Source organism: Mus caroli, chromosome 4, assembly GCF_900094665.2.
Source record: "Mus caroli chromosome 4, CAROLI_EIJ_v1.1, whole genome shotgun sequence".
Lineage (NCBI taxonomy): Eukaryota > Metazoa > Chordata > Mammalia > Rodentia > Muridae > Mus > Mus caroli.
The window spans coordinates 84,178,711-84,189,983 of record NC_034573.1 but is presented as its reverse complement, the minus strand read 5'-3'; the positions used below and the strand labels follow the sequence as shown (position 1 = coordinate 84,189,983).

General features: G+C 37.7%; 1 pseudogene; it reads right to left on the bottom strand.

Annotated features, from left to right (window-relative positions):
• Window positions 1–1,540: 1,540 nt before the first annotated feature.
• On the bottom strand, window positions 1,541–9,893 carry LOC110293356 (annotated as a pseudogene).
• Window positions 9,894–11,273: the final 1,380 nt, after the last annotated feature.

Genomic DNA, 11,273 nt, shown 5'->3' with positions numbered 1-11,273 from the left:
AAGGAAAGGAAAGGAAAGGAAAGGAAAGGAAAGGAAAGGAAAGGAAAGGAAAGGAAAGGAAAGGAAAGGAAAGGAAAGGAAAGGAAAGGAAAGGAAAACAGAATGGAACATCATATGTTGCTTTTGTGCTTGGGAGGGAAGTAACAGACTTACTTTAAGATGCTGATGTTGTTCCAGGCCATTGTTTCTGGTCCAACAGGCAGACATGGTAGTATTTCTCCAATTCTCTAATCAGACGGTGACCTCAAAAATATATGGACATGTTACAGCACAGTGGATTCTATAAATCAAAGGCAGAACTAGAAATGTTCATCAGAAGTCTTTTACATGTCTCTTCATCCTGGGGACACCTGGTAACTTGGTGCTCAGACTTGGAGTATTGACTTATAAGACTATCACTGCCCTTTATACAGAGACTAGCTTTAGGTGTCCTGCAAGCCCAGAATGACCAACAGCCTCCCTGAATAACTTCACACCAGCCTCCATTCTTTTTGTTTTGACAAACACAAAAGAATCATCAACTATTGGCATCAGATGATATGTTGGAGATTATTTCGTACCTTTTCCTTATAGCTGTGTAAATAAGGCTCATGGGTTTTAATTAACACTCAAAAAACTATTCAACAAGTTCTTGTAATGAGATGATAGAAAACACCCCTTGCCTGTTTGCAGTGGTGTGCACACACATTGCTGCGAGAGCATGAGAAGCACATCACTTCTCACAACACAGCAGCTGTGCCAATTCTGTAAGCAGCTTTCCTATATATTCCCAGTAATAAATGTATCCTTAACTGCTCGGCACATTTCTCCTTAATCACTAAATTTACCTTTAAGCTTTTAGACTTGGCAAATATTGAAAACCTTGTGAAATGTTTTCATCTTTTGATGTCCCTGCCATAAATTAATTAGGATAACTCATTTTCTCCCATATTTCCATAATCCAGAAATGAGAATCTAATGTAATTTTTAAAAGTCAGGAGGAAAAAAAGTCGCTTGACTTTTTCTTTCACTAGTGTCTGCTTTTGATCCTCCAAAAAATACAAGGGAAATTTTCAACACAGACAAGTGAGCTTGTATCCTGACTACATTTAAAGTAACTCAATCATATTCGTTAATGGCAAAGATAGCTGGAAGCTCCCACACTTAGTCTCAAACAACATGATATCATCTGAGTATGAGGGAATTGGATATTCTTCATCATTAATCTTAATTTCAAAAATTGCATTTGAAGATTTAATTTCTCTTCCTATGTCTCGACAAGCAATAAGGAATAATCTTTCAGCTCTTAATTGCATTTACTTCTATGACTTCATAGAAGGACAACTCTAGACACTATTTTCAGAAAGAAAAAAATCATTGATAATGCTCATTATCACAGTATCTTTGTCTGTACCCTCAGCAGCTGGTCTTCCATGGAACATGGAAAACAAATATAAAATACAATTTCTAGCCTTAGGGATTGTCCAAAATTCACCAAAAAGCCCACGCTTACCTGCTATCACAGCAAAGGTGAACACAGCAACACTTTCCCTCAAGTGGCTTAGCCTCTTTCTGTCACTATACCTTCTGCTGTAGTTAACAAGGAGGCCACCCTGGCAGTGTCCAATAAAGCAGTTCTTATAGCCTTCCTTGTACCAATGATTCTCTTGTCTACCATGTTCACAAAGTTTCTGAGTATTACACAATAACCAAGTTCTGAGGAACTTGGCATAATTTATACAACTATCAAAGATATTTCAATACCTAACACTCATAGCAGCAGTCATTGCAGAAATTTTGATTACCTTTTAGTAATTTCTATACCTATTTTCTGATTTTCATTAGCTGGATTTAACAAAGTAAATGCTGGAATGCACTGAAGCAGAGCACAGCCCCCTCCTAGGACAAAGTCTTCTTCTTCATTGGCTGTTTAGTAACATTAGAGCATCCCTGACTCTTTTTTCTCATTCATTTCAATATCACTTGCCTTTCCATTCTTCACCACATCTACATCTGAAAGTTTAGCCAGTCACTCATTTAACTTTTTCTTTTTATATTTGTTAGTTGTAATGACTAATTGTTAAGTGATTTCTTGAGTACATCTTTCAATTTGAGCTTTGTCACCTTTTCCTTTTCCTTTCAAAGGCATGATGTCTTCCTTGGTAAAATGGCCTTTTTAAGTCTGTTTAAAACCAGTGAGCTTAGAGCGTTTCCATTAACATCATGAGCAGTTTAGCAACTTCAAGAGTAGTTTCAATTGACTGGACAATAGACATTTTTTTTCATTCAATAGAACATAGGCATCTTAAAATCCACATTCTGACCTTTTTAAGGTTAATAAAATATATGGAAATATATTCTGTATTAAGTGTTATACCTTTAATAACTTCTAATTCATCATTCAGGGATTCTCTATCCTCTACTGTGATGATGTCCTTTCTTCCAAACATTTTCATTGCATCAGAATTAATGTTTCTAATGCCTATCTCCATTTGCAGAAATCATAGCAACTGAGCAATTACTTCAGGGGTTTTGACAAGTTTAGGCTGTTTTTAAAGATCAGCAGCCATCTTCACACCTCTACTAATTTCCACTGGATTAGGCCCTTTGCTGATCTCAAAAGCCTTGACAATAAAATGGGCTAGAACAATAGCACTGATGTTACCTTCCCCAGCCTCTTAGTTTGTGTTATTGGCAACATCTTGAACAAGTTTAACTTGCTTGTTTTTCTATTTTTATTTTTTTTTGTTTTTTCTATTCTTGTATTTCTATTTTTAAAATCAATTTACTTTAGAACTGTGACCCTCTGCCTATCATTTGTTACTTTGGGACTTCCCCAGCTCTGTTCAATCATCATTGTTTTTCTCTTTAGCTCCATATTAATACCTACAGAATCTGCTAAAAAGTCTACAACTTGACTCATTAATGCTCAGGCAGCCCCACAATTATATCTTCAGCATGGGACTGCTCACTATGTCCTCACAGATCCTCTGCTATATACTAACTCATCCTGGATTCTCTTCTTCCTCTTACATGAACAGCCTACAGCCTGGCCTGGGAACACCCAAAAAGGCCCTCCATTCATCATCTATTTTGTGGTTCTCTTACCAATGTCATATGCCAAGATTCAAGAGTCTAGGACTTTTTTACCACATATTACTATGGAAAGTAATTCAAACTGTAACACCAGGAAAATATGTAACAATAACAAAAGACAATACCATAACCGAGAGATGATATGACACAGAAAGTAGAATAACTGAGACAAAAAGGGAGTGGTATTTTCTGGTGATATTATATTACTTGACAACATCAGATCCCCATTCTTTATATATGATCTCTGACACCTATTGCTATCAGATACTACGCCCCTCTGCCCGATTTTGAACAAGTACTAAGGTAACAGGAGTGAAAGACTTCTCTGCACAGTTAGCTAGAAAATTGTGGGGAGGGGGCTGTTTAAGGAACAGAGATATATCAATGCCTACCTGTCTACCTCAAGTGTTTTCCTGCAAAATATTTTTTATGTGTATAAACATTTTTGTCTGAATGAATCTCTATATACCACACCATGTCTGGTGCCCATATATACCTGAAAGTGAAGTTGCAGACAGTTCTAAGCTTCCATGTGGGTGCTGGGACCCAAACTCAGTTCTTCTACAGGAGAAGCAGCTCCCTTTAATGACAAAGCCTTTTCTCTAGGCCCTCTCCATTCAGAATGTTGATGCTAGCCTTGGTTCTGCCAATCATAAGTTGTTTGTTCTTGAATACCTCATTTCACCAATGTGGAATTTAACTGACATATTAATAAGAATTCTTTTCAACATTTAGATTTTAAATGTTTCTATTGAATATTTTTGGCATATAAATGTGATATAATTCACAAATATACTTTGGAAATTACAGAGAAATTAAAATTAAGTGCCATTTGATATTCTAATAAATGTGCCATAAATTTCACAGCAAGATTTCTTGCTGTTCCTGTCCTACTGCACGGATAGAATGTCCTTTTGTTCACTTAGTTTTGAAGCAAAGCAAATGATTCACCACTATAGATCCATGCCATGTTAGCAAAACTGAAGTGAGACAGAAAAAAATTAGCTTCTAACAGAATCATCTTAGTATTTGAAAGGCTTGTTTACCTTATAAATGCTTATCCGTGAAACATGATTGAAATGTCACACACATACATACATACACATACACACACATATACACTGACTCTCTCTCTCCCTCTCTCACACACACATACACACACACACACTGTATCTCTCTCTCATACACACACACATACACACACATTGTCTTTCTCACACACACATACACATACACACACTCTCTATCACATACACACTCACACTCACACGGGTGTATTTCACCTTTTAGGGGAAGAAAACTAAATGGAACCTAAGGGCCAGAGCCAAGAGGAAAGAAAAATATAACCCTGAAATAATATCTGAAAATAAAGACAAAGGGACATTAAAGAGAGGAAATGAATGAAAGCCCCAGATAGAAGACATTTTTTGAATTGCATCCAAATGGACTCATAATGGACCTAAGAGTGACTTGAGGTGAAAGCAAAAAAACTGTATTGCACTCTTCTCTGGACACTGTGCATTTGATTATCTAGGTCTTTCCAGTAATGGACTATACATTCTTCCAAAGCTACAGTGGCTATACAACGTGTTTTGGAATATGTAGTGGAACATAAATTTATGATGTGCCTCTTTTTCTATTACTTAGTAATTTATAACTATTTTAATGTAATTGTATAGACTTCCTAACCTACCATCTTCGATTGTTTCCAGAGATCATTTCAAGTCACCAGTCTGCATAACTGCTGAGCCAACTCAACAGCTTCCTAATCTTAATGTCAACATAATATCCAAGTGAATATGTATGTCGAACAATACTTAATTTTGGACTTAGGAATTGTTCTCATTTGGAGTGCCAGGGTAGGTATGTGCTCAATAAATTAGGCTAACATTTTTAGGTTATAATAGTTTCCTGGTGACAATATTAGTTTCTATGTCAAGAACCATTATATTAGAAGAGCAAAATACATGATGTTGTAGTACACAATATAAAATAACAAGAAGCCATGCAAAGTATGACAGATATCTTTTGGAGAGATATTTCTAAACCTTAAAACACAGATAGTTAGTGGAACTGAATAGCACTCTTCTCCCACAAATCCAGCTACTCTATAAACTTATAGAGGCCCATGGAGCTTTCTAAAAGAAGAAAATATCTCCATGGGATGTTTGATGCTGAATGAAATCCAGTAGAAACAGAAATCAAGGAAAAGTTATGTAGCCCAAGAGGGGAGAAAAACACTTCAAAATATATGATAATTAAGATATACACTTGATCTCTAGAGTATTACACTGAGAAATTGTTATGCAGTGTTTGGCTAAGGCCTCTTCATCCAGCCACCTTGGTGTGCCATGGGGGAAAACATAGCTCTGTATGTGAACCGACTAAGCCAGTCTGTAACAATTATGATGTTTAAAAAGATGATTCTTAACTTTGATGTAAAACAAATACACTGTAGTGTCAGGTGGGAACAAAATATGTCTTCTGTCCCTATGTTTAAATCAACTGTTATATTAGTTATAGCAGTAATATTCAGAAAATGTTGGCCCTCTGATGAAGTAATATGCTTTACAGATCTATTTCCATGGAGCTATATTAGCAAGTTAGTTGAAATCAATAAATGTATCTAGAGTTCCTAAATTGAACATGAGACAGGAATTATGGAAAAGCACACACACACACACATTATGGAAAAGCACACACACACACACACACACACACACTGACTCTCTCTCTCACACACACATACACACACACACACACACATACACACATACGCACACTATCTCTCTCTCTCTCTCTCTCTCTCTCTCTCTCTCACACTGTCTCTCTCTCTCTCTCATACACACACACATACACACACACACTGTCTTTCTCTCTCACACACACATGAGATGGTAACTCAGATTCACTGGACATGACAGTCCAAGGGAAATTTGGCTTAACTGTATCCATACCATTGAAGCAATGTATAATACCTTCACTTTATAATACCTTCACTTCATGATGTAGTGAGCATATTCCAAAAGAGTTCATCCAGTAACTTTTAAGCCTTCCTTCCTGATAAGCTCCCAGAAGCAGATAAAGGGAAATCACTGTCAATTATAGAAGCAAATAAAAAATGTATATTCAAATAAATTGTGAAAATTTTATGCACCAAGGTTCTCAGGAAGAGAGACTCTTGAGTTAAAGAGTGAGACAGGGTAGCAATCATAGAAAATGTGGAACTTCAGTAGAGATGAGAAGGCAAGATTTGGAGTATAATGAAGAGAAATGTACAGGTGTCCAGTCAGTCATACAAGTAATTAGCACTATGATATGCCAGCAATTGTTCAAGGTATTAGGGGACAAGGAGTCATGCTGATTTCAATTAATTAAAATGTTGGCAACAAAGAGAACTTCAATTAGTGAGTGCATTCATTGGTTTTCCCTCTTGTAGCACACAAAAAAAAATTCTCATTCATATATGGAATTTAGAGGAACTTGACATCAAAGCAGTCTTCACTCTTTAACCATTCATTCCTTCATCTATTCATTTAGTGCTGAGTACATCTGTGAGCCAGGCATTCTGCATAGTGCTGGAGATGTACAGAGGTATGACAGTTTCTTCCCTTTTCATTTTAGTATCCAGGTCACCATAATGGTGTCATATCATTTAATGTAGTTGTCTAGATCATGGAAGAATCCCCAAATCAAAAGAATATCTTAGTGATGGGAAAAAATGGCTAAGCAGATAAGAGCAGTCACTGCTCTTCTAGAGGATAAAAATTGTCTATAACTGCAATTTCAGGGGATCCAATGCCTCTAAGGATGCCAAACATGCATGAGCTACATAGATATGCATGCCGCCAAAACATCTATAAACACAAAATATAAATACTTTTTTTTTAAGGTGTGGCCATCAGAACTCAGTATTTGAATAATGGTTATTGTCCCTTTTTTTTTTAAAGATTTATTTACTTATTCTATGTAAGTACACTGTAGCTGTTTTCAGACGCTCCAGACGAGTGCATCAGATCCCATTACAGATGGTTGTGAGCCACCATGTGGTTGCTGGGATTTGAACTCAGGACCTTCGGAAGAGCAGTCAGTGCTCTTAACCGCTGAGCCATCTCGCCAGCCCATATAAATACTTTTAAGAGAACTTCTCCAAATATTTGCTGCTTTCTAGTTATAAATTGACTTCTTCCAACTGAAACTATTAACAGTCACCTCTCTGTCTCTTCTTTGGATACGTTTTTCTTCACACTCACATGGAAGAAGGCCCAGAGACAGACCTAAGGACACTTTCCTCTGTCCCTGAAAGATCTCTTGACCCTAGAGAAAAGTTTGACAAGCTTTTAAAAAACTAAAATATCAGTTGAAGCCAAAAGACCTCATTATAATCCTGCTAAGAGTTGGGTTGATCAGAATCTATACTCACCCTTTCTTGGGCAAGGTAACTCACATAAACTGTTCCACCAAGCCCAGTAAACATCAAGAGAGCTTTGCAAAGTTGTTACGTGTTCTTCTTCCTGGCAATAAAGCCAGCAGTAGTCTGTTTATCCATAAGCTTCCTTTTGTTCTTAAATCCTCTACTTAAAAAAGCCAAAAGGCATTCCTAAAATTCTCTTCCCTAAGTAAGATTTCACCAGCGTGTAAATCGTAATGCAAAAGCCAGGTACCAAGTTTTATGTCCAATTACCTACAAGGTCCCTGACACAGCCATGCTCAAGACTACATGCAGAATTGATTTAGATAGCTAAAAATACCTGTGTCAGTACTAAATTTTATCATCGCACACAACTTTCTATGACAGCAAAAGAGAAATCCAACTTAAAGTGATTGATTCTTGGAGGTCATCTGAACCCATTTATATCCTAATACAAGTTGCTTCATGTTGAAATTATGCTTTTGAACACCTTTTAAACAATCTTTGGACACCAGCAATAGAAAATCCTAGATTTGGAGGGTATATCGTTTAATCTTATAAGCCACCCACCTAATATAAATGTGTCTATTTTATTTCCCTTAAAACAACTGACTGATATACTACTCATGTTCGGTGAAGAAAGCAAATATTACATAGGTAAAAATAAACAAGTAAAACAAAACAAACAAACAAACAACAACAACAACAAATTACCGAGGGAAACATAACTAAGATCAAAACTCTAGGTACCCCTGATACATCATCAGTCAGTGTTTTACAGAAGTGCATCCAGATCTTCCTGACTGCCAGCATCATCTTCAAAGAACATATGCCATATTCACCTCAGCACAGTGTTTAAGAGGACAATTACCACATTCTGAGGAACACTGACAGCTACACCCTGGAAGCATTTCTACTGCTTTAAGGCTAAACTAGGCTTACAATTATTATCTGTATTGTTCTCCGTTGCTGCTCAGATCTTTGATGTTAATTTATCTGACTTTGTTAAATGGCAAATAGGTGGATTGCAAACTGAATAGCGGAAGGGCCCCACATGATCTTGAAGGTTCCTGCCACTCTGCTTTCAAAGGTCACTGGTTCAATGCTGTCTGCATTAAAAGTAAAGGCTTGTTTGTGAGTGGAACAATTTTCTGGCTTCCTCAGTGTATAACTAGAAGTGACTTACAGAGATAAACATTTAAGCACTGACAAGAAAAATACAATACATAGCCATATAAAGAAAAAAATGTCCTCTGATAGCTAATCAGCTCAGGTCTTACATGCTGTGCATTCAAAGTTGGTATTTTGAGTATATAATTATACACCAAGAGATGTAAGTTTTAAAAATCAACTATATCATTTTAAATTAGGAAACAATATGATCACAGTTGTATAAAATGTTAGAAAGGTTGAATTTTAGCCATCTTTCACTCCATTTCACCCTACAGCACATAAATGAACTTAAAGCAAACATTATTTACCCATCCTTCTAACATTTTAGAATAAATAAACTCAGAAGCTTACAAACTGAAAATTGTTAAGCCTTAATGCATCCAAGCCCAAATGACTGTATCCATCTGAATCTGCATATATACAATGTATCCTATATTTGTATATATACAATGTATCTATCTTTAATGTGAGAACAAATTAATTATCTTCCCTATCCACAGTCTCTTTCCACCAGAAGCAAGTCAGTCTGCAGTGGAAGGTGAACTTGGAAAAGCAGAAGGGATGATCAATATCCTGTTAAACTGGACCACAAGAAATCTGATCCCCAGTGGCTCAGAAAGCCAAAGAGGGCAAGAAGTTAATGGGGGCAAGATAGCAAATCTACACTATAATTTAATTTGCCACTTGAAAAACTGTAACTATTTTGCCAAGAACTCTTTTATCACATTTTCTTCAGTAGCACAAATTCATGACTCTCACTCTTTCATCCAATTTTAATTAAATGCACAGATACAAAAGAGAAATCAAACCCCAAAAAGTTTTCATTTGACAGGTATTTTAGTGGATTTCATAAAACAAAGTTTTCCTCCAGTTGTTTGATTGTTTGTTGTTTTGTTTTCTTGTGTTTTTGTTTGTTTGTTTGTTTGTTTGAGATCTACATCTAAAATATAGATCAACATAACCAAAACCAAGACTCTCTCAAATATGTGTACAGGTCACTATAGTCACCAATCTGTGTGTTAAAGATACAGGAACTATAGCAGTAATTTGTTGCCTCTTGGTGCACCCACCCAAGAGCTATCTGGATTCGCACATGAAACGCACACACACAAACACACACACACACACACACACCAGTTAATTTTTAATATGCCTTGACTAGTTCAAAGGCTGGGCAGTTCAAATCCTTCCCCTAGCTAATAAATACTCACCTCTGGTATTCCAGAGTTATCATCGTTTAAAATCCATATCACATCTCTGCTACCCCAGACCCAATGCAACGTGGCCACTAGAACCACTTACCCCAATTCTTACATGGCTGGTCCCTCTCACTGCAATTCTGCTTCTTCCTCCCTTGTCTCTCCCAAGCCTAAGAATCCTAAAAGTCCTGCCTCTGTCTGTCCTGCCCAAACATTGGCTGCTGGCATCTTTATTTACCAATTGGTGCCAACTGAGGGCAGAGTCCCTCAGTGTCTTACCTCCAGACACATCCTGAGGAGCCTTCTATATGAGTTCCAATTTACTTATGTCCCTAGAATTGTTATATTCTTATATCATCTGGTAAAAAAAATTTATATGATCAAATTGTTAGCATCAAATAAGTAATGTAATGCTTCTTATGTGAGATCCATTTGTCCTGCTATTTTGTATATAGACCAGAGATTTCAGTCCTTTTTTCTTAATATTTTTATTGGATATTTTATTTATTTACATTTCAAATGTTATCCTCTTCCCTGGTTTCCCCTCTGTAAACCCCATATCCCATCCCTCTCCCCCTGTTTCTATGAAGTTACTCCCCCACTCACCCTCTCCCTCCTCACCACCCTGGCATTCCCCTACATTAGAGCATGGAGTCTTCAGAGGACCAAGGGCCTCTCCTCCCAATCATGACAGATAAGGCAATCCTCTGCTACATGTGTCTCTGGAGCCATGGCATGAGCACTCTATCGTTGGTGGTTTCGTCCTTGGGGGACCTAGGGGATCTGGTTGCTTGATACTGTTGTTCTTCCTATGTGGTTGGAAACACCTTCAGCTCTTTCAGTCCTTTCTCTAACTCCTCCATTGGGGTCCCTGTGCTCATTCCAATACTTGGCTGTGAGCATCCAGCCCTGTATTTGTCAGGCACTGACAGGAGACAGCTGTATTAGGTTCCTGTCAGCAAGCCCTTGTTGGTATCTGCAGTAGTATCTATGTTTGGTGTCTGTATATGGAATGGATCCCTAGGTGAGTCAGGCTCTGTATGGTCTTTCCTTCAGTCTCTGCTCCACACTTTGTCCCCGCATTTCCTTTATACAGGAGCCATTCTGAGTTAAGAATTTGGAGGTGAGCAGGTGGCCCCATCCCTCAACTAGGGACCTTGCCTAACTTTTGGATATGGTCTCGACAGGTTCTCCCTCCACTTTGTTGGGCATTTCAGCTAATCTCATCCCTGTTGGGTCTTGGGAGCCTCTGGCTTTCCTGGCATCCGGGATTTTCTAGTGGCTACCCCCAGTTACCCATCCCCAATTGCTACACACCTCTGTTGAATTTCCTGACACTATCATCCCTGTCTCCTCCCATACCTGATCCTGCCCCACTCTTTCCCCTCCCCCTCTCACTTCCTCCCAAGTCCCTC